The 17233-nt window shown below is 43.7% G+C and overlaps 1 protein-coding gene across 9 annotated transcripts in view; it reads right to left on the bottom strand.

The window, feature by feature from the left end:
- The window catches only part of SLC23A2 (solute carrier family 23 member 2), a 142100-nt gene that overhangs the window by 76006 nt on the left and 48861 nt on the right, over window positions 1-17233 (bottom strand). Inside the window, exon 1 of one of the 9 annotated variants that reach the window (XM_025469385.3) lies at window positions 15392-15410. The exons of the other annotated variants lie outside the window; for them this stretch is intronic. The gene's annotated coding sequence lies outside the window, so the exon portion shown is untranslated. Of the gene's footprint in view, window positions 1-15391; window positions 15411-17233 lie in introns of those variants that run through there. 9 annotated transcript variants of the gene reach the window in all.

The raw sequence follows: 17233 nt of genomic DNA, 5'->3' as shown, positions 1-17233 counted from the left end.
ACAGATAGAGAGAGAGAGGCAGAGACACAGGCAGAGGGAGAAGCAGGCTCCATGCACCGGGAGCCCGACGTGGGATTCGATCCCGGGTCTGCAGGATCGCGCCCTGGGCCAAAGGCAGGCGCCAAACCGCTGCGTCACCCAGGGATCCCTGGACTCTTCTAGTTTAATGTTCATGTGCATTTTGCATTCTTGGTTACATCATACCCATGCCTGTTTAAAGCAGTAGCTCTCAACCAGAAGTGATTTTCCCTCCAGGGGACATTTGGCAAAGCCTGGAGATATTTCTGGTCATCAAATCAGGGAAGAGCTACTAGGATCTAACAGGTAGAGACCAGGAGTGCTGCTAAACATCCTACAATGCATGAGATAGATTCCATAATAAAGAACAACCTGAAAAAAATAAAGAACAACCTGGCCACAAATGTGAATACTATCAAGGCTGAGAAACCCTGGTTTAAAAACATCCCCCCCACCAAAAAATAAATAAATAAATAAACAAAAACATCTCCCTCCTCCAAAAATGATATACCCCATGTGCCATGTGGATCCTCAGCACAAGAACAAGGGATACATGTTCCAGTTTGGGAAGTATATCCCCCGACAGAACCCTGTAAAGGAGTAAGTCTATGAGACTTACTGCAATTCTGTGACTTTTTAAATAATTTTCCTTTTATTATAGCAGGGATGAGCGGGCTATATTTTTCCTTATTCATTTCTGCTGCCTGTAGGGGATATGAGGACCCATTTTACTATGTAGTTTCCTATATATAAAAGTGAGAGGGAAAAAAAAAAAAGTGAGGACTTTCTGTACTCAGAGGGGAAGTTATGGACATTGCTTTGAAAACCCTGAAGGCTCTACCTGTGGCCCTAACAGAGATTTTACTCAGAATTAACCTTTTTCTTGTGCTCTCACTTAAAGTGCTTTACAATTCAAAAACAAAACAAAGAATTCCTAGAAAAACAAAGTTTGTAAAGAAGCAGGAGTGTCCCTTCTTCTATTGTTCACCTGTGAGGCTACTTCTTTACATGGCTGCTCAGGTTCCTAGAGCAGATTAGAGACCTTTTCTTGAACTATAGTAGCTCTACCCTTATGTATTTACTGGTCTTTTCCTCACATACATACTTCCACTCTGTAGTCAGCATGCTTTGTCCTCTTCTTGAAGCCTTGGATACATCTTTCAGTGATTCTCTCTCGGATTCTCTGTCTCCCTTCATCTGGGGCCTTCTATGCCCGGTACAGTGCTCAGGCTGCTCATCTGGTCACTAGGACACCACCAATAGATGAGTGCAATAAGGCCAGCTTCCTGTCACCTCCAGACTGCCTCTGCCCACCTAAGTGAAGCAGACCAAACCCAACCATGTACAAAGGTACATCAGAGAAGCAGTGAGATTAGTTACCAAACAGCTCACTGCACAGGTGATGGTGGATGCACAGCTAAGAAGGACTAGCTAGGACCAGGAGCGTGCTGAGTTAAATAAGTTCCACTCAATTCAGCAGGGAAAAGAAGAGAATATAGGGAGACCCAAAAAGGATAAGGATAGTGGTCAGATCTGTGCTTTGGGAAGGAACTTCTCTACTGTGTACATAGTGGACACAGTAGAAGACAAGTAGAGATGACGGTCAGAAGCCTGGAGTGGCTGTGCAGATAAGGGATGAGGGCTGCAGGGCAGCAGCAACGGAAGAGGAAGAAAGGTGGTTGGAGAGAAACTGGGAGAGAACTAGAACTAGCACCCACTATGTCAAGCACACAGGTCAGAGCAAGAGTCAAAATGGTGGGACGTGTGGGTGGCTCAGTAGTTGAGCGTCTGCCTTTGGCTCAGGGCATGATCCCAGGGTCCAGGGATTGAGTCCCGCATGGGGCTCCCTGTGAGGAGCCTGTTTCTCCCTCTGCCTGTACCTCTGCCTCTGTGTCTCATGAATAAATAAATAAATTCTTAAAAAAAAAAAAAAAGTCAAAATGGCACCAGGGTCTGTAATCTGAGAGTCCAAGATAGTGATAACATATAATACTATTTTATTTCTGGTTATAAAAACACTGCAGAGACTTTTTGGAAATACAAAAGCATAAATCACATTTTAAAACCACTCTGCAATCCCCACAGCACACCCATCTGGCAACTAACAGAGGACTCGACTTCAAAAAGCTCAGTTGAGACCACCACTCTGCAGCCTTGTACACAAAATGGGGGCCAGCCCCAGTGCTGGCACCAAGGATGGGATGGCATGTCAGGGGACATCAGAGGGGAATAAACAAGCAGAAATCAGACCAAGCTACAAAGACTAAATGCCTGACGAGGCAGAAAAAAAAAAGAATCAGGAAAGTACCCTAAAAGTAATTTTAACTCATATCTTCAGTGGGATTCACAAAATAGTAATAACTATAGAACTAAATGACCAAAGAGTTCTTGGAGGTTAAAAATAACTGCCAATATAATCTCTTGATAGATACACTGGGAGCTAAGCTCATAAATTATCAGAACTATTCCACAAAAAGATTTTAGTACCAGAAGAACCAATGTCTATATAAGAGGAGTTTCCAGGGGCACCTGGATGGCTTACTCACAGTTAAGTGTCCAATTCTTGACTTCGGCTCAGGTCATGATCTCAAGATCGCGAGATCGAGCCGCCCTGCATCCAGCTCCACCTTGAGCATGGAGCCCGACTAAGATTCCCCTTCTCTCTCTCTCCCTCCCTCCCTCATCCAGCTCACACAATAAAGAAATACAGACATACACAGAGGAGTGTTCAGAGACAGTAAGAGAACAGATGGATAAGGAGTCAAAGAAGTAACAGACAAAAATATCCTCACAGCAAAGGAAGACTTCACCTCCACCAGACATCTCAAGAGCTAGACTGGGAAGAATACTGAAAGAGGACCCCACGGACACACCCCAGTAAAATGTCTAAATTCTGAAGATACAAAATCTCAACAGGAAAGACGTTTTTATTTGTCAGGAAAAAACATACAAACAAAAAGATTGTTTACTAAGGGAAGATCCATATATGGTCTTTTATAAGACTTCTCATTTAATAGTAAAAAAGACAACGAAGACCACCACCACCACCACCACCACCACCACGTGATGCTGGCAGTATTCCAAGAGGAAAGAAGGCAGCCCTAAAATTCTGCATCCAGACAACCCCCAGTGATCCTACCACCCCCTTCAAAACCCACCACTACCTTTCTAGCATATACACATCTCATTATTCTTCAGAACTATGGTAACAGTGATAAGTTCCAGTGTAGAAATTATAATTCTGCTGGTGGCCATGTGGGAGACCATACTTATAATAATTACAATGAAATGTGATGGTACTGTGTAACAAACCCTTTGCACATCCCAGTCCCCTGGAACAGAGTCCCTGAAGAGGACTAAGGAGATAACTGTATGAGGCTTTTGAGACATAAAATTATCTTCCAGGAAGACTCTCCTAATTGGCAATACCACCAGCAAAGAATCGGTCCATCTCATCAAAGTTGAGAACTCTACTACAAACCTACACCAGTGGGTAGGATTTTGTGAAGCACTGACTCACGAGTTTTTCATGTCTGCTAGCAAGTACAGAGACTTTTGTGGCTTATCTTCGTATCCCCTTGCCTATAGTGTTTAAAAATCTTTATTTTTTAAGGACATAAACCCTTTAATATTCTGCTTTATTGGTTCCAAATATCTTATCCCAGCTTCTTATTTGCTCATGAATTTTGTGGATGATCTTTCAGAATTATTTTCATTTTTATAATCAAATCCATCAATTTTCTACATTGTCTTAGCTCTTACCACCCATTAGCTTCCCAAGATCTAAAAAAAAACAAAGCAAAACAAAACAAAACAACACACACACAGTATGACAATAAAATATCCCTGAAGCAGCCCTGACAGACCTTCACCTTAGCTGTGAGAAGCTTAGGTTTCACAGAAGAGGGGACCAGCAAAGAGGACCATGAGCCACTGCCAGGTTTTTACAAGACTACACTCTGCAGTTATCGGAAGGACCAAGTAAGCCCTTCGTAAATCACGCAGCCCCACCGCCATGAGCAGACGGGCAGTGCTCTCAAACCCGCACTCACCCACATTAACCTCAGGGAAAAAGACAGGGCTTTTTACCAGAGAATGCTTTTATTCTCCTAGCTGAACTGTATCTTCATGTCAAACACAATCATCCACTGCAGCAACCAGCCCTCCTCACTGCCCCCATGACCAGGAACAAAGGGGGACAGTGCCACTGTGGCAAGACCACTCTCCATCAAGTATTCTGTTTCTCTACTTAGTGTTTAACTGGCCCTCATGAGCGCTACTGGGACGTACCGACTGCCTTTGCCATCTCTTACAGAGCAGCACCCTTTGGAGTGCCCTGAAGACGTGGAAACAAGTGAGCACAAGAGGGGATGGGCCCAAACAAAGTGCAAGGCAATGATGCTCTGAGAGAGGCTTCAGGGCAGGGAGTGCCACGACCTGGGAAGAGTGGAAGACAAACAGAGGGTGGAAGGAAGGAAGGAGACAGCGAACACCGAGCACAGAAATGTACTTCGGAAGGCCCCAGATGACAGAGCATCCACAGCCAAATACTTGAGAGTTATGAAGACAGCCTCAAGACCAAAAACCCGGGCACCAACCTGAGATCAGAGTGCTTCATCCACACAGGCTGAACTTGAGTGGGGTAATGCCAAGGCCCAGATAAAGATAAAAGGGGGGTGGGGGTGGGTTTAAGGTCTGGTTTAGAGTTTATAATGAAACAAAAGACAAGATCTCCCATGGAATCTCACTAGGGAAGATCTGCCCACCCTCAGTCCATCCATTGCCCCTCTTCCTACTCCTTGGGAAAGAAAGACTCCTTGGGAAAGCAAGACCACTGCTATCTTGCCCCTGATTCGATGACAAGGGTGAGGAGGAGCTGTCGGACAAGAGATGGGGCTCACTGGGGATGAAAAGGACGAGGATGACACAGTGAGAGTAACAGCTACAGTCCCCTACCACTAAGTACCTGCATCACTGTGTCAGTGGCACCTCATTTTCCCAAGTAAGCACAGTATTGCAAGCATGTGCCCACTTCACAAAAGGGTAAGCTGAGCTGCAAAGAAGTGAGGTAATTTGCCAAAGGACACACAGCCTTAAACAGTGGGGCACGATTCAAACTTTAATGAGCATTCCCATCCTAACAGTGTTTATACAATCAAGACCTAAGACTGTCCTTCGAATGCTCAGTTTCCAGCCAACCTCCCTGAGCGAACATAATACAAGCTGGCCTGGAAGCACAGTCTCTGCCCAACTTGCTGTGTGCCATCGGCTCTGGGATTTCTGAGGGGGCCCCAAGGGGCAAGGACTGCCGAGCTCCCTCTCCCAAGCTGAAGCCCACATCTCCCAGAGCAGAAAACTCCCAAATCTGTGCGCTCTGCAGCATTGACACCATCCTACCACCTCTGATCTCCCGGTCCTGTTCCACCTCGAGTACTCCTCTTATCCATACAAATCAGCCAGCATGACCAGAAGCCATTGTGCCCTTTGCTGGTGTCCTGATGCATCTCAGAATGACAGCCGAATTCTGCAGCAAGGCTATAGAGTCACAGTGATGCCTACTGGGAAGCTTGGGCCCGCTATGCTGTCATTTCTGTTTTGGGTCCTCAGGTGCTGGGTCCTCCACTAGCTCCTCAGGCTCTTCCATGTGCAGTGCCTCCAAAATAAATACCCTTTACCTCGCTCGCCCCTTTCCATTGGGGTAATTCCCACACATGCATCCTCTGGTTGCCACACATCACCATGGCACGGGGGAACAACAAAGATGGCTACACTGTGGGGAGATCCATCTGCCTACCCAGCCAGACCACTGTCAGAACAAGGGGCAGAGTCTACCTCCCATATCCCTGGTTCCCAGTTTCGGACTTGGTACCTGTACTGAAGGCTTCCTAGGATTTGTGAGATGAATAAATGATGTTTAAAAATTAAAAGTAAAAAATAAAATAAAATAAAATAAAAAATAAAAGTACCAATAAAACGTAACACTCATTCTTAATACTCTCACTAAATTGGAAAAGGAAGTTATCAGCCAACATCAACCACATCTGTGACACACCAGGTGCACTGGTGTCAGGGACACGCCAGGGTGTTGACATCACTGTGATCGTTCAGCTGACAGAAGTGTTTGCAAGTAAAAGACCAAATCAGAACCACTATCAAGAAGCAGGAAAATCTGAGCAAACCTACCAGCAGATAGATGGCTAGGTACAAAACACACTAGCAGAGCTCTTTCAGTGCTGATGGACTCTAACATTCCCCAAATGCCAGCAACAAGCATCTTGGGAAAGAAAGACTAAGCAAAACCACTGCTATCTTGCCCCTGATCCGGCAACAAGGGTGAGGAGGAGCTGTCAGATGAGAGATGAGGCTCACTGGAGATGACAAGGATGACACAGTGAGAGCTACAGTCCCCACCCCCAACCCCCAAGCAAAGTACTGTCTAACCTGGTTTTGTAGTGTCCCCAGCTAAGGGTGGTTTTTACGTTTTTAAATAGTAAACAACAGCAAGGAATAACATATGACAGGATATCTGGGCCACAAAACCTGAGATATCTACAAAAAAGTCTACTGCCCCAAAAGATAAGGGTGGATGTAGGAATCCTGTTTAAGATGGCAATGACAGCCATTACTTAGATTTCATAAATAATGTGCAAGGCCTTTCTGAATAAAACAATAAACTATTACTAAGGGCCATAAAACAGATCTAAATAACCAGAGAAACAGGCTACATCCTGGAATAAGAGAGCTGCTATAAGAATATTCACTTTATGATATATATGTGTGTGTGTATAAATTTAATAAAAATTAATACCCCAAAGGAGAGAAAGGGGGCTTGCTAAAATTCCTGAAGGATAAGCAAAAATAGCAATAAAAAAATAGCCATAAATATCTGAAAAAATAAACATGTGTTCTATCAGAAAGAAACTCTAATAAAGTTGTAATAAACAGAAGAGTTCACAAAAACAAATAACCAAGAGAAACCCCCAAAACCAAGAAATATATGATATGGAGGCACTTCAAATCATAAGGCAAAGTATGGATTTTTCAATACAACATGCCAAAACAACCAGCTCATTACTAGATAATAAAATGCAGAAAAACCAAGTCCTAAGGTCAGCACACACACCAAAAAAAAAAAAAAAAAAAAAAAGATGAATGGAAGAAAGGAAGGGCGGGCCACTAATGGTTATATAACGTAAGGGTGGAGGACTCCCTTCTTAGAATGTCATTAAAGATGAAAATGAGACAGAGGCTGATTAGACAATATAAATTTTTTAGATTTCTGTATGGAGAAAAATCACACAAAGTTAAAAAGCAAAATGTACCCTATATAAGATCATGTGTTCATATCTTTAGTATTTGAAGAGCTCTTAAAAATCAATAAAGAGGAAACAAAAGTCCTTAAAATAAAAAAAGACAAAATATATGAGCTTCTAATCTTTAATCCCTCTCAAATACAAACAACAAAATAAATGTTCCAACCGTGTCCAAAATCAAATGAAATGTACAATAAAATGAGGTACTTTTTTTTTTTTTTAACTTATGTGGCTTTTTTTTTTTAATTTATGTATTTGAGAGAGAGAGTACGCACACACAGCACACAAGTGCAGGGGCACAGAGGGAGAGGGAGAAGCAGACTCCCCACTGAGCAGGGAGCCCAAAGTGGGGCTGCATCTCAGGGCCCTGCTATCATGACCTAAGCCGAAGGCTGATGCTTAACCAACTGAGCCACTAGGCACCCCTATGTGGTTTGTTTTTAATGTGCTTATTTGTAAGATAGTAAACAAATACAAAAACACACACACCTAATGAAAAATAAGTTTGCTGATAATGAGAGGCAATTTGGTTATACACATCAGAAGAGATATACTCATGTTCGTTTCTAGTATTTGTTAATAGATATATTAATACTTGTTAATTAGGACACAAAGATTTAGTTCCAAAATTGTGCATGTTAGCATTATTAATAAGACCAAAAATCACGAAAAATCTAATACTCAACACTAGGGAACTGAATGGCAAAATTATGGTATGTTCCCACAAAGGAATACCATGTAGACATTAAAAAGATGACATAGAAATATTTATTGACATGGAAAGATGTTCACCCTATCTTAGGTACAGAAAGTATGTACAACACTATGCTAAGTAAAATAAGCCAGTCACAGAAGGACAAAGAGGGCATGATTCCATCTATAGGAGGTATCTAAGATAGTCAAACTCACAGAAACCGGAGAATACAATGGTGGTTGCCAGGGACTTGGGAGGGAGGTGCTATTCAAGAGGTACAAAGTTTATTGTGAAAGGTAAGTTCTAGGGACACCTGGGTGGCTCAGCAGTTAAGCGCCTGCCTTGGGCCCAGGGTGTGATCCTGGAGTTCCAGGATGGAGTCCCACATCAGGCTCCCTGCATGGAGCCTGCTTCTCCCTCTGCCTGTGTCTCTGCCTCTCTATGTATGTCTCTCATGAATAAATAAAATAAAATAAAATAAAATAAAATAAAATAAAATAAAATGTAAGTTCTAGGATCTGCTATACAACACTGTTCAGTTAACAATACAGTATTGTACATTTAAAGATGTTAAGAGGGTAGATCTTAGGCTGAATGTTCTTACAATAAAAAATACCAATTTTTAAAAATCAGGCAATGAGTGAAAAGAATTAAAGGCAATTCATACAGTGATAAAAAGTTATATAGAGCACTAACCTAAACCACTGTGTGTGTGTTAAGTGTACATACATACATACATACACCAAAAGGTCAACCAAAATGCTGATAAGGGGCAAAAGACTTAAGTAAAATAACTCAGAAAATAGAGACACTTAACAGTGAAAAGTATGTCCCTCTATTTCCCTGAAGAGCTTGATGATGCCTACATCAGCAACTGGTTCCATCACTCTGTTCAGAATCAAATCCAGAAACGTGGTCAGTTCCTCATAACAAGACCACACAAAACAGTTTGTTCCTTTCTGATGAGTGGTCAGGACACAGGCTTAGAGTGACAAGACACATGGAATAAAGTTCTTAGGTTTCAAGTTGTAAAATAACTTGTCAGAAAAGAAACGGAGAAAAACTTAAGTTCTATAAATTACGCTTAGCTGGGAAAGGCGGGGGGGGGGGGGGGACTAACACTGAAAGGTGTACCCATACCCAAGGCCGCCCCCAAAGAAACTATCCTCCACTGTGATTCCATGTTGGAACCACTTATGAATTTTAAAAATACTATATATGTTGGGGTCCCCTACCCACAGAACTGCCGAATAGGCCTATGGAGCCTGAGCATTCGGTTTATAAAGCTCCCCCTGGAGCCATGGTTAAGAATCACCACCTTAAAGCAAGCAGGAAATCATTACAGTCTCATAAAAAATAACTTTTTTCAACCTCAAAATAAATCTACGCCTGTCAGAGCAGAAAAACAGTAATTTAGCAAATTCTGCTATGAGCAAGTAGGGAAGTAAAATATTCAAGTCTTTAGTAAACTTCCAATTCCCTAGGGATTGAACCACCAGCTAGCCAGCCACCAATAATCACGAACAAATGCAGAGTAACAGCTTTGAATTAGTACTTCTTTGATCAACTATTCAGCCAGTCATCATATCTTCCGTACTTAATTGTTTTTATCTGACCATTTATCTGCTGTCGAGGCATGGGTCAACTCCCTACTGTGGCTTACCATGGCTACCTGACTTAGAAAAATGATGGTACTGGGCAGCCCCAGTGGCGCAGCGGTTTAGCGTCTGCCTTCAGCCCCAGGGTGTGATCCTGGAGACCCGGGATCGGGTCCCACATCAGGATCCCTGCATGGAGCCTGCTTCTCCCTCTGCCTATGTCTCTGCTTCTCTCTCACACACTCTCTCTCTCTCTCTCTCTCTCTGTGTCTCTCATGAATAAATAAAAATCTTAAAAAAAAATTTTTTTTTAATGATGGTACTATCCAACCGGAATTTAAAGGCTGAACTGCTCCTGGAGTTTTCTAACCAAGCCTTTTCATGTTTCTTGGAGGTAAAACCAAATCCTAAAGAAAACGTGTCTTCCTCTCAGCATTTAGCAGTTCCTAGTCCAAGGCACTCAATAGCTGAATGAACTAACCACTAGGAATCCTCCCGAAGAGTAGAATCTTCCTTGTGTACAACTCATCTTTATACTCCCAAGCTCCTAGGGATGCCTGAGTGGCTCAGCAGTTGAGCCATCTGCCTTCGGCTCAGGGTGTGGTCCCAGGGTCCGGAATGGAATTGAGTCTCCCATCAGGCTCCTTGCAGGGGGCCTGCTTCTCCCTGTCTGTGTCTCTGCCTTTTTCTGCGTCTCTCATGAATAAATAAAATCTTTTTTAAAAATTAAATTAAAAATAAATTTAAAAATAAATTTAACAAACACGCAAACATCTGATGCTAGTGATTCTCAGATCACCCCCACCTTTGTATGGGTAACGTGGGATGGGGTAATTTCTCTGCCTGCAGAAACCTATCCAGACAGCTGAGAATATGACTAACAAGGAAAACTTTAGGATAAAGAAACTCAAAATCTCAACTTGCCACATTGTAGTTTGGTTCCTACCAAGGTACAAACAAGAGCTTTCAGGGCTGGCCAGGTTCAATGATAAAGCACATTTTAAAAGCCAATCCGTGGCTCCCTCTCTGCTTAAATCCCATTATTAGAGGATTATAGTTGAACTTGTGACTGCTCCATTAAATTGTTAAATGCTAACATTTGACTTAAATGCTTTTAATCCAAGACAAAAAAAGATTATTGGAACACATAACCTCAATTTATACATGCTCAACTCCCTTTAAATGAAAGGACCTGAGTGGTTGCCTAATACATAGGGTCTTGCTTTAGAAAGTTTACGATTCTGACATTCATCCTACTTATTATTATTTCCTTTAGGCAACAATGAATGAACCTGTAAGTGGTGGTTATTATTTGATCTTGTGATGACAGTTACAGTGTCATGGGGTATAACAGAGGGGGGAAAATATCCTCCTACAGCCTTTCCAAAACACTTCGAACTTTTGCTCTTATTTTTCAAACTGCAATTTACTACCCACTAGCAGCGGGCTATGATATCCACCCTAGTGGATCTCAACCAGAATTTTAAGACAATGATATTTAACAGGACAAGAAACTTCAGAGTACACCTCCCAAGATAAGGCTATCTAGTTTCAAGGTAAAATACCTTACTGTGGCTCAGTTAAAAACCAACAACAAAAACAATCCTAAAAGTCACTGATGTAACCAAAGCCCTACCCAGTGACAAAAAAGGCATATTCCAGGTACCCAATTTACTATTTTTATTTTTAAAGATTGTTTATTTATTTATGAGAGGCACAGAGAAAAGGGCAGAGTTCAAGCAGAGGGGGAAGTAGGCTCTCCACGGGAACCCAGTATGGGACTTGATCCTGGAATCCCAGGATTACCCCCTGAGCCAAAGGCAGATGCTCAACCACTGAGCCACCCCAGGTGTCCCCCAGGTACCCAATTTAGATCAGGTTATTTGCTGGGCTTCAAGTAACATATCCATAGAAAAAGTCTGTTCAAAAAAAAGAAAATTAAAGAAAAAAAAGAAAAAGAAAAAGTCTGTTCAAATGGTGCAAGATAAGAACACTGATAATAAAGTATCATCATATCTCCTTGCTACATGGGTAGAGGGTATCCAAAATTGTGGCCTCCAAGTGGCTTCTGTTTAACATCTGCCAGAGCCTGACACTGAACCACCTCAATGACTGCAATCAAAAAAATCTCCAACGCCACCCAACAAGCTGTTAGTCTTCTGTCACAGTCTTGATTTGTCAACTTTTCTCTTGAGAGAAAGAAATGCTTCAAAGCAGCCAATAAAACTTGGGTTTCTGAATGGGAGACCAGAGTTCACTGCCAGGTTCCCTGTTAAAAACACACCTACTGAGGACACCCCAGGAGGAGCAGCGCTTTAGAGGTCACACCCATGTCAACCGCCCCACTCTGAAGGTGGAAGAAAAGGCATCTGGACCACTTGGGTATCACCTGGAAATGGGGGCCGCAAGGGTGGGTTGCAGGACCACCGGGTAGACACGGCAAATCCTCCTGGAAAGTCGAGGGGTGAGGGAGGATCATTCCTAACTTAAAGCAAATATTTTAAGGAGCATAAAATTCACAAATTGGTAAAACAGAAGATGTTAAAGAATACTCCCTGCCTGCAGAAGACCCCTTCCATCTCTTTTGGAGACAGGGCCCAAACTGCCCTAGTACAGAGTAAGCTCTAGACCCAAACTAAACTCTAAATCCTAAGAGAGCACTTAAATCCAGTCAGAGGGGCTATTCTGCTGATGTCAGTTCACATACAAGCTGAGCCATGAAAAGCAATGGTCATGGGACCCAGAGGGCAAGATGCTGACTCACTGACTGCTCAGCTAGGGGAAGAGAGAGTCAAGCATACAGTAAAAGGTCAAAGCAGCTCGTTTCACTGGTTTGGGGACTTTAAAATCCATACTGATCTTCATGTTTCTGACCTAATGCTGTAGGTATTAGATGCTATACAGCCACCTCTGGGGCTGATCTCATCCAGCAGAAGTTTCTTCCCCAAATTATGACAAGATTTTAAGATTCATTATCCTAACCATGACTCTCCTGCCCCAGGTACCATCCACATGGACCACATGAACCTGCAGTTCCCAGGATGAAGCTCAAGAAGTCCCCTCCCTCCTCCAAGAAGAATTCCTCCAAAAGAATTCCTGGGTTAGCTGTCCCTCTAAGCACATGGCTTGGGCCAGCTCCCAGACCACGCAGGAATAGGGACAGGGGCAGTGTCTACCACACAAAAGGCATTCAAATATCTAAAGAAAACTTATTTTCAGGGCCAGTAAGTGATACACCTGAAACAAAACCTAATCCTCACCCTCCATATTCATTCAGGGAAAGCATGTGCCCTGGACAAGTGAGGGGAGAAGGGGAGGTAATGGAGCAAAAGGTAGAGCTTATAGGCCAGAATCAAAATACAGAAGTATATTTGAGAAAATTCAAGCAGAGTCCAGAATTTTTCAAGATTTTATTTATTCATGAGACACACCCAGAGAAGGGCAGAGACATAGGCAGAGGGAGAAGCAGGTTCCCTGCAAGGAGCCTAATGTGGGACTTGATCCCAGGACCCTAGAATCACACCCTGAGCTGAAGGCAGACAATCACTGAGCCACCCAGGTATCCCAAGGTTGGTTTTACTACATTTATTCCTACTGTATGTTTTACATCCCATTTTTGTACCAACAGTGTTTTCACAAAGACTCTCTTAAATGTATTAATCATTTTGGGGGCCACTGGAAAGCTAATTTTATATGCAATTTTAATGACAAGATAAAAACACATTCAGATTTAACTGACTGCCTATCCTATCCAAGACACAAACAGGATTTCGCTTAACCCTTGCAACAAAGCTGGGAAGGGCTATTCTTAATCACCTGTCACACCACTCAGAAAACTGAAGCAGAGAGGCTGATTTTTCCCTTGGACAACAGCCAAGGGCGAATGGCAGCCACAACAACCATTCTGAGAGCGTGAAATCTGCTCTCAATTCCCTTAGAGACTAACAGAACAGGGCCCAAAGATGAACGGAGGTCATTTTGGACGAGGCTGAAAAAAGCCCCCGGTGCTATTGAGGAATGCAAGGAAAGCTTCCTCCTCTTGCACACCTCCAAATGATCTTTGTCATTTGTTATCTCCCTGCCCCTTTCCCAGTACAAAGACAAACCTGCGTGGTCAGGTAACTTCCAGGGATGGCTGGCCCCTGCTAACCCTGAGCACCCCTTGGCACTGTTCCAGCTCCTGCTCCATCTTCCCTTTCCAGCACAACTGGGAACTCGTGCCTCCTGTTTCTCAGGGGAAGCCTCGGGAGAGCATGGAGTCACCTCTCACTACTCTGCCCTGCTGCCTCTGCAGGGGGCGGGGGGGGGGGGGGCACAGGTGCCTGCAGCAGCATTCCAAATGATAGTTCACTCCATCGCCTCAAGCTCCCTGTAGTTATCAGCCCTCACCATGAACTACTCTTTAGACCATACCATTCCTCTTTGGAATGTTCTTATCAGTTCTTCCTGTCCTTGGTGCCAAAGCCAAATTTCCTTCTCTCACCTGCAGAAAGAGGTCAAACTCCATCCATTGTTCCTTCATTTCTTAACTTATTCTTGCTGGGTTTTGCAGCACACTTCCTTAAGTCCTCTCCACTACCTGTCATCTGTTCCATCTGCAAATCTCTTCTGTGACATCTTTTTTCCTCCTCACCAACCCCTGCTTTCCCAAGAGTTCCTCCTCCTCTCTCATACGCTTTCCCAAGATAAGGAAAAGCACGTTCTGAAATTTCACCTACCCTGATGGATTACCTGATGACTGAATAATGGGTTTGCCTCAACTGCCCTGCAATTACCTGGGTCTGGGACACTGTAATTCTTCTCCAAGTTAACCCCAAGTACTCGGTGATCCAAATAGGCTCTCCCTGACCTTCGATAAACGGGAGCCTGTTTCCTGACGGTCAATAAACATCTTATGCCTGGGAGTAGGTTATATAGTTGGGTTGTGGGTTTTTTTCCCCTGCAAAGGAACATGTTCTTCCTAATTCATTAAAAAAAACAAACAAAAAAAGCCATTTAGGGGCACCTGACTGACTCAGTCGGAAGAGTGAGCGCTCTTGATTTCCGGGTGGTGAGTCTGAGCCCCGCGCTGGGTGTAGAGAGTACTTAAATTTAAAAACAATTAAAAAAAAAAAATACAGAGACTACAGTCACTTAGAATCCTATGCCACAGATGCACAGCTTTCTTTAGCATCTGAACCTAACATTTTCATAATCCCCAAACCTTAAAGGATTAAAAAATTGATGTATTCAGCTATAAAAGACTCCCGCTCTCCATGAAGTTTAATCTGTGTTCCTTACTTTTCCTTGAGGCCCTAAAAATCTGCATAAAAGAGCACATGAAATCTTGGATGGCCCAGGACTGGACCTCACTCAGAAAATAAGGTAAATGAGCACTTGAAAGCATAGCATCTGACATTTCAATTGCTGCAGATCGGGTTTTAAGGTCACTCTCTCACATGTTTAATGAAGGGCACTGCCTTCTAAGAGTTGCATAAATGCTAATGTTTGTTTTTTTAAATATTGACAGTCCAGAGAACTCAGACTTTGGAGACTTTCTGGTAACTCAGCTGGGCAAACTTGAGTCACAGGCTCCTCACGCACCCACAGAGACACCCGTAGACATAGCTATGTATGTGCACAAAACCAGCCACTCAACCACAGACAGGAGCACACACAGTGATAAGGTATGTGGCCGCAGACGCAAACACCCGGCCCAGATGCACACACAGACAGACACAGACACTAATTCCCCAAAGCAGAGCTAACGGACCAAGAAATGGTCTTACCTGAAAAGAGAAATCTTACCCTCTCCACAAAAATACTCGTTAATCAGTGTCCAACCCACCAATTCTGTGCAGGCACCCGTGCTGAGCCGGATCGTCCTGATGCTCAGCATGAGCCGTTTCAGGTGCTGAAGGAATTTCGGCTTTTATAACCCACACAGACTTGCCAAAATTGTATAACCATACCACCTAGTCAGACATTACACAACAGCCACCACCTGGTTACAAATGGTTACTACATGCTTCTGGTATGGCCTGCTCACCATTGATCCAGAGCAGGTTTCTATGTGGCCGGGTGGATATTCTATTGTGGAAACCAAGCAGTTGCTGGGATTACATTTCTCAAACCCACACAAATAAGGGAAATTAAAACCTATCTTTCCAAACACTCCTGGTCAGATGAACAAGTCCACTCAAACTGTGTTCAAGCTCAGTGAAAGGAGCGATTAATTCTTACTTCCTGGTAATTTCTCATTTCCCCATCTAGGGTAGGGGCCCCAAAGCAATTGTTTTCAAAGCTCAAAGACTTTCAAAGATTAAAAAGACATCTCAAAGCACAATCTCTTCATTGAAATAGTAAGAAAAGCAACAACTAACTGCAATATTGAGAGTCAACCACTGAATGCGGGTTACGATGCGTGTGGCATCTGATGTGCAGGTCCCCACTGCCGAGGCCCCAGTGAGGAGTGGAAGGGCCTGCAGACACACGCAAGATAGCAAACACACACTGACAATCTAGTACCGACAGAAGGGAAGAAGCCACACCTGTCATCATACTTTTGTCTTTCCTAGTCTTGGCTCCAGGCCAGGGCCTGCCAGAAACCCGGGTGGTGGGCACCTGCGCCCCTGGGATATGGTGAGAGGGCCAGAACCTGCCTCTATTTCCCCAACACCACACAGGGACCACATGGCTCAAGCAGGAAGGGGCAGCACAGTACACCCTGGAAGACATGAGAAAGGCAGAGGGAGAGACAGGACAGCCTAGACAACAGCAGCTCTGATGGTTACTCACTTGTGAATCATCTTAGGGGAAGTCAGTGGTGGGCACAAGAGAGAGGTGCCACCTGACTGGAGTAGAAGCTGCAGTGGGAGTGGGGAGAAGGCTGGGAGCCATGAGCTTTAACAGTTCTGGAGCAGGAGCTTCGTCACAGAAGTTCCTAGGGCCCCGGTCACATATGACACAGCCAACACCTCGGGTCTACATGCCCAGGTAGACAGACCAGAAGGCCCCTTACTTCCAAAGTGAGTGAAAAGAAGGACCCAGTATGCGGCCTGTGGGCAAAATAATCCAGTCTCCATATCCTGAACATAAGAATCGTTCCCAGACTGTTTTGTGAAGACTCTTAACCTCAAAAAGGTTAAACTGCAGGAATCAGAAGAAAATTTCAATTTGGAACAAAAAGGAATTTTAAAAAGTTGCTATTTTTAAAAAAGGGAAATGGGATCACACAATTATGTGAAGGAAATGGACACAGACCAAGAGAGGACAAGCTCAGGGTGGTGAAGAAGCAACAATGAGAAGTGAAAACCAAAGGAAAGAGCAGAAAACAAGCAGGTGGAGGAGGACAAGTCGGAGAAACACGGAGAGACAAGGAAAAGTCTAGAAAGGCCGTAACAGTTCACAGATGAGAAGTGTGGACGGACAAAAGCAAACAGCAAATACAAGACACGGAAAATTAGTGCTCCTTGACTAGATTTAAAAAGAACAAAGAAGGGCAGCCCCAGTGGCTCAGCAGTTTAGCGCCTGTCTTCAGCCTGGGGTGTGATCCTGGAGACCCAGGATCGAGTCCCACGTCGGGCTCCCTGCATGGAGCCTGCTTCTCTCCCTCTGCCTGTGTCTCTTCG

This window comes from Canis lupus, chromosome 24 (genome assembly GCF_003254725.2).
Source record: "Canis lupus dingo isolate Sandy chromosome 24, ASM325472v2, whole genome shotgun sequence".
In the NCBI taxonomy this organism is placed as follows: Eukaryota; Metazoa; Chordata; class Mammalia; order Carnivora; family Canidae; genus Canis; species Canis lupus.
Note: the sequence above shows the minus strand (reverse complement) of the source record. Positions and strands in the feature narration are given on the sequence as shown.